The sequence below is a fragment of the Leuciscus leuciscus genome (genome assembly GCF_965113295.1).
Source record: "Leuciscus leuciscus genome assembly, chromosome: 4".
NCBI classification, from domain to species: Eukaryota; Metazoa; Chordata; class Actinopteri; order Cypriniformes; family Leuciscidae; genus Leuciscus; species Leuciscus leuciscus.
The window spans coordinates 20,875,101-20,888,807 of NC_138728.1; the positions used below are offsets into that span (position 1 = coordinate 20,875,101).

General features: G+C 34.3%; 1 protein-coding gene and 2 long non-coding RNA genes across 4 annotated transcripts in view; 1 reads left to right on the forward strand and 2 right to left on the reverse strand.

The window, feature by feature from the left end:
• iqsec3a (IQ motif and Sec7 domain ArfGEF 3a) overlaps positions 1 to 13,707 on the forward strand; it is a 158,385-nt gene that overhangs the window by 39,603 nt on the left and 105,075 nt on the right. The window lies entirely within an intron of this gene.
• Positions 1 to 13,707, reverse strand: part of LOC309497237 — a 73,138-nt gene that overhangs the window by 18,632 nt on the left and 40,799 nt on the right. The gene's annotated exons all lie outside the window — the stretch shown is intronic.
• LOC309497227 lies at positions 2,655 to 4,956 on the reverse strand. The gene is made up of 3 exons (XR_014205451.1): positions 4,709 to 4,956; positions 3,962 to 3,996; positions 2,655 to 3,658 (listed from the first exon to the last, which is right to left on the reverse strand). It is a non-coding gene; the product is annotated as an uncharacterized lncRNA (long non-coding RNA).

Here is a 13,707-nt window from a genome sequence, read left to right on the forward strand (position 1 = left end):
GATGAAGAGTGTATGCAGATAAACAAACAATTATCATCTTGAACTTGAGAACATGCTATGTTATAATCTATCTAATCAAATAATGCACCCACTGACTTTCATTGTACGGACGAATACAGTTTGGGAACTTTCGTGATAAAAAAAAAAATTGTGTTCCGCAGAAAAAATAAAGTCACACAGGTTTGGAACGACATGAGGGTAAGTACATTCCATGAAAACACACTTTCATGAAAATGCGTAACTATTTTTGGTTTTGGTGAATTGGTATGAATTGAATTGATGAATTGAATACTTGCGTTTTCTAATGACATGCATGAGGTTCATAAAAGATGACACAATTTTCATTTTTGGGTGAACTATCCCTTGATTTACCCTAAAAAAAATGTCATGGATCATTATCAAATTCAAAAGTCCATAAAGACTTTGAATGTTGACTTGACAAATCATTGAAATTAACCCCCCCCCCCAAAAAAAAAGATACACTCAGAAATTTCTCACCATGCTGTCATATTAGTTTGATGTGTAATTGGACGACTCCCTCAAACACACTTATGGGCAAGGTTGTATGCAAAAAATAAGTTTGTTTACCAACATCCTTGTCTGAAGTGGTGAACCAATTCATATTAATGCTATGCATAAGCTTTCACTGATGGGAGAATGCACCTGGGAAGCAATAGCCATTTCAACTGAATAAATCTTTCATTCACATAGTGCCTAGAGATTTGGGAGCCAATTGAAAAGTGAATGACTGTTAAATAGAGAGAGGGCAGATGCTCACCTGCAATGCAGTGCAGTGTTTGGAAGCACTTCAACATCCATTTTGAAGCAGATGGTGTGTACAAAAGTATATGTGTTTATTGCAGCTGATGCGGCACATTCAAGATCACTTACTTGCCAACCTACAAGTCTCTATGATGTTCTAATCTCTAGATCTGGCTCAGGTTCTTCCTTTAATGTAAGTCAGTGGGGTTTTACATTAAAGAAAAAAGACTGACCTGAAATCATAATGAAAAATGTATCTAATTACATAGATTTGTTTTTCAAAAGAAACCTTTTGGTATTGAGCCAGGCAAACAAATTAATAAAAAATATATAAAAGACATCACGCAGCACTTCTCATACGTAGAAGTAAACATGGATAACATTAAAGTAACCGATTATGCCTTTGTTTTCAGTGTGATCTGCCGTCGAAGCCAGTGAATTTACGCACAGGCAATATAAAAAAACGGAGTTTTTAAGCATTTATGATACGAGCCCTCGTGTTTTGCTTGTATATAGAGCTCTCACTGTAATACTTATGAGATCTTGTAATACTTACAAATAACACATCACTGTCCTTCCACTGACTACCTTTCGCAATTGTCTTAATAACGTTGGGTATCTAAAATCTTTTAAGTGACTCCCTTGAGTGCAGAATTGTGATGAATGTTGCTCTAGAGTGACGTATAAGTCGCATGAATTCCGAAAATGAGGTCGCATTGCAAAACATCTGGGGCCTCATTTATAAACGTGGCGTACGCACAAAACGGGGCTGAAAATGTGCGTACGCCACTTCCGACGCATAAGTTGTGATTTATAAAAACAAACTTGACGGGAAAATGTGCGCACCTGCACGCAAACTCTGACCCATGCGTACGAACGTTTTGGAGATGGAGCAGTTTGGCGACACCGATGGTGAGCTGGAGTTAAGTGTCTTTTTGGTCACTTTTAGACAGAAAATCTAAAGAAAATTAAACATACAGTATACAGAAAGATAGTACAAATATAATTTCACTCACCAAGCCTGTCACTTGAAGCAAATATCCATCCCTTCTTAAATGTCCACGCCAGCGAGCGCGTTGGGCCGTTTAGTGAAACTGATGCAAATAACAGTTTAAATAAATAAAATAATGATTTAAACTATGTTTTAATTCTGATATAAACATTTAGATTAAATATGCCATTCAAATTAATGGAGTTAAACACTTAAACATGAAATCATTACTGAGAAGTTACAACATTTTTTTATATTCAAATTCAATCAATAGAAATATCCCACATGGAAAGAACCTATATAAACATATATGTTTTAATATATGTTTTGATATATGTTTTTAATATATGTGACATATATAAAATTGGCCGTTTTCCTATATTATATGTACATATATGCACATATATGCACCTACATGTTCACCTATATATGCTCACCTATATGTTCACATATATATGCACCTATATGTTCACATATATGCACCTATATGTTCACCTATATATGCACCTATATGTTTACCTACTATATATTAGTCAAATTATTAAAATCCATAGCTACTAGGCCTACACTGTAAAAAAAAAAAAAATCCCGTATACAAACGGTAAATCTCTGGCAGCAAAGTTTCCAGACGGATTCCGTTAAATTACAGCAAATAACCATTTCACAAAATTACAGGCAAAAACTGTGAAAATACAGAATTGACTTTACAGTCAAAATTTATTAAATTACAGTACATTACTGTTGATAATGGCTTATTAAACCGTGGAAAAACGGATAAATGATGTCAAATTACATTTAAAAAAAAACATTTAACTTTCAAGTTAAACTGTAAATTTAGGGTTTTATAAAGTTATTTTATAATAATCTACAGTAATTATCTTTTAATATATAGTTTTTCCTGTGTATAATAACTATGAAGTTATGTATAAAAATGCATTAAATACATAAATTCAAATTCAAAGTTTGTATATTTACAGTTAAGGCATTTCCAATTTCACAACTTTGACCAATCTCTAATTAAGTACTTAATAATAGCAAATGTACAGTCAATTTCTGTTAAATTAATTAAACGTATAAGTACAAAATACCTGCACATTTACAGTATTACTCATTAAACAAACACTGAACATCAAGATATGTGAATGATAGGAAATACAATCTTAGTATATAATTTAGAACATGTAAAAATATCTACATTAAAAGGCAATTGCTGTATGCCTTTATACTCTAATATAACTTATTTTACACATTTACAATTACATTTTATCCAAAGTGACTTAAAAATTAAGAGAACAATAGAAGCAACAAGTGCAGTGACAAGTCCCAGTTAGTGTAGCACAGTATACAAGTTTATTTATTTATTATTAAAACAAAGATTTAGTATTATTGGGTCAAGTGTTTATGAAAAGATGGATCTTTAGCAGTTTCTTGAAAATGTGTTAAGTTGGGCAGGTCATCCCACCAGCAGGGAACAGTCCAGGTAAAGGTCAGTGAAAGTGGTTTTGTGTCTCTTTGGGATGATGGCACCACAAGGCGACGTTCACTTGCAGAACACAAGCTTCTGGAGACACATAGATCTGAAGCAGTGAGTTTAGGTCTTGCTGCAGCATCTGGATCAGTTGCAGAGGTTTGACTGATGCTGGAAGGCCTGCCAGGAGAGCATTACAATAGTCCAGTCTGGATAGAACAAGAGCTTAGACAAGGAGTTGTGTGACTCCGACAGGAAGGGCCGGATCTTTCTGGTGTTGTATAAGGCAAATCAGCAGGATCGCATGGTTTGGCTGAAAGTGAAACCATAAGCAGTTTTGTCTTGGCAAGGTTGAATTGAAGGTGAAGGTCATTCATCCAGCAAGAATTTTCCATCAGGTAGGCTGAGATGCGAGCAGCAACCGTCAGATCCTCTGGCTGGAATGAAAGGTAGAGATATATGTCATTATAAGTGATAGGAAAACCCATGTTTCTAAATGACAGAGCCTAGTTACAATACAAAAAAATAATAATAATAGATGGGTGGAATCTAACACAATCGTGGTCTTACTGAAGCAAAACCAAACCTTGTGCAGCTACAGTGGCCTCACAAGGATCAAATGAATATTCACATGGGAAAATATAGTATAAAACAAATTACATTTTCTGCCACTTTTAGTGCAATCATATGGAATCAGAAGACTCGGCCATTACAATATTTTAAATTACTTCTTCCCATACCTTGTTTGCCATGATCATTCTGCTTTCCACTTGACCTGAAATCACAAATATATATATATATATATATATATTTTTTTACAACTCAGTATTACATTTGCATATGTCAGAATATGTTCCACTGGGACAATGCAAAACCTCAACTGACGTGTTGGCAAGCATGCAGCCAGAATATGGAATTTATCATGTGGTGTTCATATTCTAGCCTCATGTGTTTTCCTGTATCAACAACAAGTACAGTATTTGCTGAATTCGTTTTCTTAACGGTCTTGATAACCACATTAACCCTTATGAAAATTAACTATGGTTTAACCAAAAAAAAAAAACCTTGGTAACGTTAGGCCTATTTGTAGTATAACTGTGGTTATTAAAAATGGTAATAAAAATCCGCCAAAAACGTGGTTACTATTTTTTAAGAGAAGAGTTTTCAGCTTCCAGACAGTGTTTAAAAATGTCCCGCCATTTAAGAGATTGATTTACTGACAGATACTATCGCGTATTAACAAAGATTTTATACACAATTAAACGGACTTTATGTATAACAAGTCTAAGAAAGCTTGTTTTAGGTATTTTTTGAGGTGTGGGTTCAACTGATCTTTCTTAAAACAGATGGAAAATGTAAAGATGCATGCTACATTTTCAGTGTTTTGCCTCCAGCTCATCATTTAAAATGCTAATGTTAGCTTGAAAACTGTAACGTAAACTTAACACAAATGTAATATAAAATATCGTTCACATGCAGACTCTTACCTCAGCCGGTGATCGGTTGGCATGATGTCCGCTGTGACGAACCAGGCTCACTGAAAAGGGTGCTATTTCCGAAGAATCCAAACTGACAACAGCTAGGGCTCCTGCTCACGGCTGCTCTCGACGAACACGATTGCTTTGAATTATGAGGTGTCATATTGAACCCCTGTTAATCTCACAATCCACTTCAGGAGAGTAGACTGAATTCAAATCTCCCACTTGCACTTGATACAGATCCAAAGTCGACTGATCAGCTGACCGTTGTGGGCGCGACTAAACAGCGGAAACGTAATGGCGGCGAATTTGAATCTGCGTCATCGCGTGCGCGCGCGCGCACACACACACACACACACACACAAAGCCCTGAATGTGCAGCAACGGAGATTTAGAAAAATATTAATAAAATATACATGAAATTATGGGAGAATAAGACAATGAAATAATGATCAAAATGAGCATCTATTTGCAAGACAAGATTAAAAGACTATAGCCTAAAAACAATTCAATACAGGTCTACTGTAGCCTATAGGGTCGGCTGTATGTACAAATACTATTATTTAACCTTAAAAAAAACCTCACTTTAACCCCCACATGCTTAATAATCTGTAAGGACAACATATTGAATAGATGCAGATTTCTGCAGTTATACCTTCTTTTCTTTGTTTTCTAATTTCACAGAAAAAAATCTGTAAAATATTACTTTGTAAAAATACAGACAAGTTCCTTAAAAAACGTAAATTGATGTAAAACCAAAATACAAGCAATTACCTGTAAATTTAATAGTGGACCTTTAAATTACAGCAAATATCTGTAAAATAACAGGCATTCACTATAATGACAAAACGGTAAAATTCTGTTAAAAAAATACAGACCATTACCTGTAAAAGTACACTTTTTTTTACAGTGTAGGCAACATAAATAAAACCCCAAAATGTAGAAATTTACATTATTTATTTACTTAAGAACAATCAAATAGTACAAGAACAAAAATAAGACAAAAAACTGAACAGAATTTTTTTAATTTTTTTAATTTTTATCTTTTTGATCTCATTGATAGATAGAATTGATAGATGTGCCTATCTGAGCTAGGCATCATGTATGACAGTTTCCAAAGTGAGATATGAGCTACAAAATGACCATCCTGCCATGAGCTATAGGAGACATATCTTGTATGTACATATAGGGCTTATATGTATATATAAAGAAGCAATACAGGAGACCTATATGGCCTGTATATGCACATATATGCACCTCAATTATGCCTATATGTGGCATATATACGCATATATGCAGCATATATATTATCATATATGTGCATATATGCTGTATATATGCAGCATATATGTGCATATAAACTGCATATAGGTTTCATATATGCGCATATATCCTCATATAGATTCTTTCCATGTGGGATTGTTGTGGATGCGATGTTTTTGAACACTTCCTGTGGCGTGCTGTGTTTTAATGTTTTAACCACAGAGATAATTGCTTATCATGATAATACCAGATTGTCTGAGAAAATAGTTTCGTACAAATAATGCCCAAGGCCTATCTGTTTCCATAAAAAATATAAATCAATTAAAAATACAATTCGGCCAGTGGAAAAGATTGAGAAAACTTTCTCTGAAATGTATTTTACACTATTTGATTTATGTATTCAAAAACAAGGCAAGGATAGGAAACTACTTGATTTTTATTAATGTAATGTGTCTTGTACCGTTAAACGTTATCACGTGGATGAATAATAATATGCAAATGATATGCAGATGAGGATCTGCATAGTAAAACTAGGCGTTGTAAGCTCCATATATGGTTATTTCGGGGTGGAAACGCATGTGCGCACAATCTTCCGCTGACTGGGATTTATAAAGTGAATTCTGCGCAGGTTCTGGCGTACGAACGGTTTTATAAGTCTGAATATTTTTCAGCCATTTTTGCCTTTCGGGCGCACGTACACTTTTAGTAAGGTTCCTACGCACAGTTTTATAAATGAGACCCCTGACCTGTATCGGATTTAATACACATATGGAAGTGACACAAATCGGAATTGAAAAGATCAGATTCCATGTGGTTTGTGCTGTTCACACTGTCATGAGTAAAACAGATCTGAGTCACATGTGAGCAAAAAAAATTCGGATTTGGGCCACATTTACCTGCAGAATGTATAGCCTAAGAGCACTGGATTTACTTTTGGATGCAACCAACTCGAGTTTGAATCTGTCTTTTTCCAATCCCATTTTTTCTCCCTTTTCTCATCACATATCAGCTTGAAGAGTTGATTCTTTTAAATAAAAAAAATAAAAAAATGAAGAAAATGTCTGAAAATAACAATCTTATGGTAATTGAAAAAATAGATTTCGTATGATTCACATTGTACGGATTCAAAAAAAATAAATAAAATAAATAAATCATAAATCGCCTTCCTTAAAATAGTAACGTTTTCCAATGAGATTCGGTTGGTAGGGTCTATTCATGATTTTAATACATTCAATTAGATGTTATTATTCAATACTGTTTTATAATGTACTACAATACCCTAAGGGGTGCAAATTGTATCTTCCAATATTTACAATATTTAGCATGTAAAACTGTTTACACTTGTAACTAGCATCTAGCATTATTTGCACTTAGTGCAAATAGCCTCTGCCATAAAAGATTTACAAAACCAAACGAAATCAATATGAATACAAGTATTGCATGGCTAAGACTTGACACGTGCATTTTAAGCTATTTTCTTTTTTAAAGTTCTCCCTCCCCCCCTCCCTATTTCTTTTACCCTGGATACTCGTTGACCCTTGTATTGAGACTTCTGCAAGTATCTTCTGAGTTGGGTTCATTGTTTCTGAAAAACAAAACAAAAAAACAACTTGTTTTTACCACCATAACAAATGGATTTCTTCCAAAATGGATGTCTGGCTGAGCTATTTTAGCACTGAGCTATTTTAAGCTAAATTACTGTGGTATTTAAGTGCTAGTTTGTAAGAAGCCCAGATAGCCGATAAACAGTGGTGAGAAGTGAGAAAAAACTCTGTCTCAAATTGGGTCCCTTGAGAGTTCTCATGAGGGAAAGTGAAGTTAATGAGCAGGGCACTTTTAGCGCAGTGAAGTGTCCTCCAACTAAAGCTCAATCTCCCCAGTCACCAAGCTGCTTGTAAACTGCAGGTTTACACTTTATCTGGTGCACTTCCTTCTTTCTTACTAATGGCCTGTTGTGAGATAGCTCATGGCTAAAGGAGCAGAGAGGAAGCTGCGTGTCAATAAACCGTCCCACTGCTGTGTCTAATGGTTAATGTTAAACACCGAAGGGAGCAGTGGTGGTTTCGACACTCTGTGACCAAGCGCCTCACCAAGACTATATATCAATAAGAACTTGATGAAGATTGATTTGGTCGCTGATTTGGGATAAAGTTGAATTTGCAAGTGGTAGTGGAGCTGAAAGTAACTGCCCAAAAGGGGAAAAAAATATTGATCGGAAATTGTTTTTTGGCAGTTCCTTTAAAGGGATACTCCACCGTTTTTTCATATTAAACTATGTTATTCCCTTAACTAAGATGAGTTGATACATACCTCTCTCGTCTCAGTGCGTGCACTAAATCGCTCTGTCTTGCGGCGAAACTTTGTTAGCACTTAGCTTAGCCCAGTTCATTCAATATGGGCCAAGCAGAGAAGCTACCAAACACCTCCACGTTTTCCCTATTTAAATACAGTTACTCGCGTAGTGTAACTCGACCTAGGACGGTGACACAAAACAAAACGTTGCGCTTTTCTAAGCGTGTAAAATGGATAACTATATTGTATGGCGGAATACCATAGCAAGTGCTTGTAAGCACTTCGACTTGGCGCAGTAATATCTTCACTAGAGGGAGCGGGGGCCGGTGAGAGGATTTTTCACGAGTGAAGATATTACTGCGCCGAAGTCGAAGTGCTTCCAAGCACTTGCTATGGTATTCCGCCATACAATAATAGTTATCCATTTTACACGCTTAGAAAAGCGCAACGTTTTGTTTTGTGTCACCGTCCTAGGTCGAGTTACACTACGCGAGTAACTGTATTTAAATAGGGAAAACGTGGAGGTGTTTGGTAGCTTCTCTGCTTGGCCCATATTGAATGAACTGGGCTAAGCTAAGTGCTAACAAAGTTTCGCCGCAAGACAGAGGGATTTAGTGCACGCACTGAGACGAGAGAGGTATGTATCAACTCGTCTTAGTTAAGGGAATAACATAGTTTAATATGAAAAATCGGTTGAGTATCCCTTTAAGGATCAACTTTTCTTTAAAAATTCTATAGGGGAAATAAAAATAGAAAAAATTGCTAACATACATCAAGAGTATAGAGATGTAAAATACATGTAAACTGCACAATCAAATAATTTTAAATTGAAATCTCTTACTTTTGATTGCTATCTGTCTCAAAAAAAAAAAAAAAAAAAACTGAGACAGAGAATATTTCAATGTAGAAAGTCTCTATTTGTTCTCTAATTGCTGACTAGAAGAAACAACTTAGAGATCAAAGAGTTTCCTATGGATTTTTTCATAGTCCCAGCTGCCCACAGAGCATTCAAGTCTGATGCATACTGCACATGAAGCAATTCAATCTGAATGCAAATGATTGGTTGGTTGCCACACAATTTATGGATCAGTGGGGATTTCTTTAACACTGCAAGGGAAGCTCGGCTTCCCCTATAATGTCAAAACATTTATGGTCAAATATGTACTATTGTGTTGACATTTTATTAACTAAAAAATGCGTTAGAACACGTTCATCTCAAAGACGAGTTCGTCTTTCGTCTATTCGAGCTCAGTCCCATCGCGGATTTTTCAAAGACAAACTGCTGCAATCATTTCTAGGTATTTGCTAGCCAATTTTCATAATACATTTCACACAATTATACATTTATACCTTTATTATATTATTACTTATTATATTTTTTAATAATAATGATTAAAATAATTTAAAAAACATTATTATTAGTAGTATTATTATTATACTTTATTATATTATACCTTTATTATATTATTACATTCATTTTTCACAGAGCATTTTCTTGAAAAGGAACATAGAATTTACGTATAAATAAATGAATAATTTTTATGCTGTAACCGAAAATGAGCTTCCCCTCTTTGAAAGACCAGCAGCCGCCACTGTTATGGATGTACATGTTTTTACCAGAGCACAAAATAATGTTGTGTTTACCAGTTAAAAGGCTGCTTCAGTTAGTCTTTATAATTACTTTCATCTGTCCAAATTTGACAGGTTTGTGGCATCAGATCTTTGAAAGAAATTTATTTGAGGCTGTTAGCAGTACATCTGTGCTTTTGATTGTTTTCAGAGTTTGTCTTATGTAATTGCATAGTCATTTTGTAGTAATTTCTCATAGATTAAGAGTTTTGAGCTACACACATTTTTTTTTGTGTGTGTTATTTTTTGATGGATAATCAAAAGTCGGATTATTTGCTACATTTGCTACATTTTTAACTGTGATTTCAACCTATAGGCTCATTGGAAAAAGCCATGCTTACATTTGTGCAAAACTCCAAATACACTACATTCACTGCATTTTCCAGTTGAAAAGAACACTAAACACTAATACATTTTATTAGTTTTCATTATTATAAGGGCAGATAATCAAGTAATAAAGACTTATTTTCACATGGTATCCTTGCACAGGTCTATGTTATGAACTTAAAACACTTTTATCATAGTGCATGATTTGTATAATAATACATTGGGATACACACTTGGGATATGGAGCACTTTGGGACGAGTCCTGTAAAATACAAGTCATGATAAAAGAGCTCAGAGACTGCTGATTTTGTGATACAACTACCAACATAATAAAATAAAATGTTGCAAGATTCACAATCTGTTTAGGATAAAACTGTAAAACTGAGCATGCTTTTAGAACCACTCAATGGAACTCTCACTTTGAAAGTGTTGCAAAATATTGCAAGAAGCAATATTATATATTTAATATATATATATATATATATATATATATATATATATATATATATATATATATATATATATATATATATATATATATATGTATATATGTATATGTATATATGAAGAGTTCAGATGCAAAAGCCTCTAAATGCCATTTGAAATTTTCTTATAGAATGATCATTTTTATTAAGCTTGTATATTTAAGTTCAGTAATTTCACTTAAAATTATAATTAATAGGTAATCTTCATGGCCATTTAAGTGAAATTATTGAATTTAAATATACGAGCTTGATAAAAATGATCATTCTATAAGAAAATTTCAAATGGCATTTAGAGGCTTTTGCATCTGAACTCTTCATATATATATATATATATATATATATATATATATATATATATATATATATATATATATATATATATATTATTTTGTTGCAGAAATGTCGCCACAGGCGACATGAGCCTGATTTGGGTGTTTTATATTGCTGTATTGTGTGCTATTGCTTGTTGCAGCCTCTCAACTGCGAATGGCATATGTTAATAATAATTTGTCAGGCATGTTTGCCACCTGCCCCACAGTATGTGTGGCACATTTGCAAACTCTCTGGAGAAGTGCAGTGGTCCTTGCCCTTGTGTTTGCCAACTCAAGCCAGATTGTGCCACTCTAATACATGAGAAATGGATTCACTTGACTTGTCTGCACATTTCCTTTTAGGACAGGATCCAGAAACAGACAGTGAATGATGATTGAAATCCTCAAAGTCTCTTGCAAACAACAGAAGTCTGTAATCCAGCAGCAAGTATTGTAGGACCCTATGCAAATTCAAATTGAAAAGGAAATGGGAAAGTATCCTCAGAGGAGAAACTGACAGACAAGGAAGTAGTCTGACATGGATATTGTGTAAATGTGCCAGTCAAGAGCTGATATGGTCCCATCAATCAAAAAAGAGAAGTGGAAATGGCATAAGATACATTTCACCACACTGGAATACAATTGTAAAAGTGCTCTGCATGGCTGCAGTCTGCTTCATGTAACTCATTATTTTCATGTGCGGACAGAGTCAACCAAGGAGTTCTATTAGGAGAGAGCAATTCCCATTAATTTCAATGCCAGTTGCTTGGTTGACGCAGGACCCTGAAAGCACGTTAAATTTTCAATGAAACAGATGAACATGAACATGGCATCATTTTATTTTGTTGGTAGTTGTATGTATCGCAGCAGTCCAGAAATGAAATGTTCTGTGAGTCCCGCTAAAAGGTTAATGCTCTATCGCGTTTAAAAATAGCATACCAACACTAAACCGTGTTAACAAAAGCAAAGGTGAGATAAAAGTGCACTTGCTGAAGCAACAAGTCTACAAGTCTTTGAGCTGTTTTATGGAGGGTTGTGACTCTTGTTTCATGGGACTTGAGCGCTTAGCACTCCGTATCGCAAATGCATACCAGGTGAGCTATCAAGCAAGTTTACATCATCAGAAAAGCCATGCATATGGATCAGGAAATGTAATGCAAATATCAAAATGTATTAGTTTGTAATACATGCAGGAAAATGTTTTTAGGTCATAATAGTATTGTGCAATATAAAAAACAAGTTTTGAATAAATCTCTTCACGTCAGCTATTTTGTTGACTTGCTTACATCTCTTTGGAGGGTGGGATTTTGACTTTTCATTTGAGATAGTTAACACTATTTTATTTTATGAAACTCTAAGTTTGAGTAAGCAGAATTTTGTACACTTTTGTACACTGTAAAGAAAAAATTGCTGCCTTAAATTGTAAAAAGTGCAATCAACTTTGTTTGTCATTTCAACCGAAATTACATTAAACTGACTATAAAAAATATTTTAAAGCAATGTAATGTAAAATCATAAGTTGTCATAACTTATTGATCATATAATTTTCACTGTTTACTCATACATTTGATTTGCTCTTAACTTGAAATATTTGAGTAAGCTAATTTGTACATTTAAATTAAAATTGTCATGTAATCTCAATTTAAATATTTTTAGTAGTGGAAGCTATAACTTTAACTAGGTTATTCAGTAAATGCTAACTTAATGCGTTGATAGCATTAGCATAGCATAACATAACAATTGCTGAGTGAGTGTATAGCATTTTACATTTATCTGTTCTACTGCGGTAAAATATTATATAACACAATTTTTGCATTTACTCTCACTTTCCAGTCTTATTGGAAAATCATGCTGGATAATATAAAACCAAGCCCAGTTTGAGTTAAATTTAAGTTTGTCTAAATTAAAAGAAGCAAGTTCATAAAACTCAAAACAATGAAACTATTCAGATTACTTAAAATGTGTCTTTTTTATCGAGAGTTAATTTGATTGAACTGATTTGTTTAATTTAAGTTTACCCTACTCAAACAAATGAATTGATTTGCTCTTTCATATACATTTTTTTTTGTTTAAAAGACAATTTTTATGTCTAAAAAGGTAATTATGTATTCAACACTACATGGTCTGGTGCATTACACAAACTCATCAAATTGTATTTTAACTGCTTATTTTTTGGGTTAATATGATATATCCAGAATTACCATTGAAAATGAATAAATGGGAATGCTTACTGCTATCTCTCGTCAGATACCTCCTTGGTTGCAAAGATAAGCAGTTGAAATTTGTAACATAAATTTGGCAGTGCCAGGCCTGAGTAGATCATACTGTACATTCATATATAATTTAGATAGAGACAACAGCAATGCTAAGGATACTGTGAGTCACTGTACTGCTTTTTATGGTTGCTCAGCTCTAACAGATTTAGCATATTTCAAACCCACTAATAAATTGTTGAGTCACAGACTGCCAAACGCATCTGCTTCACTAGACACAGAGAGCAGCTGATTGTCAACTAAATCATGATTCAGTCTTCATCAAAGATGTTCCAACATGTGCTGATGTGATGTCACTTTCTCACTGGGCCATGCCTTTGTTGGATATTCATGTCAGTTGTTTAAACATGTCACTTCCTGTCCTGTCACAAGGAGACGGTTGTCAAGATGTGACAAGACGTTACAAGACTGAATGCGCCAGCTGAGAG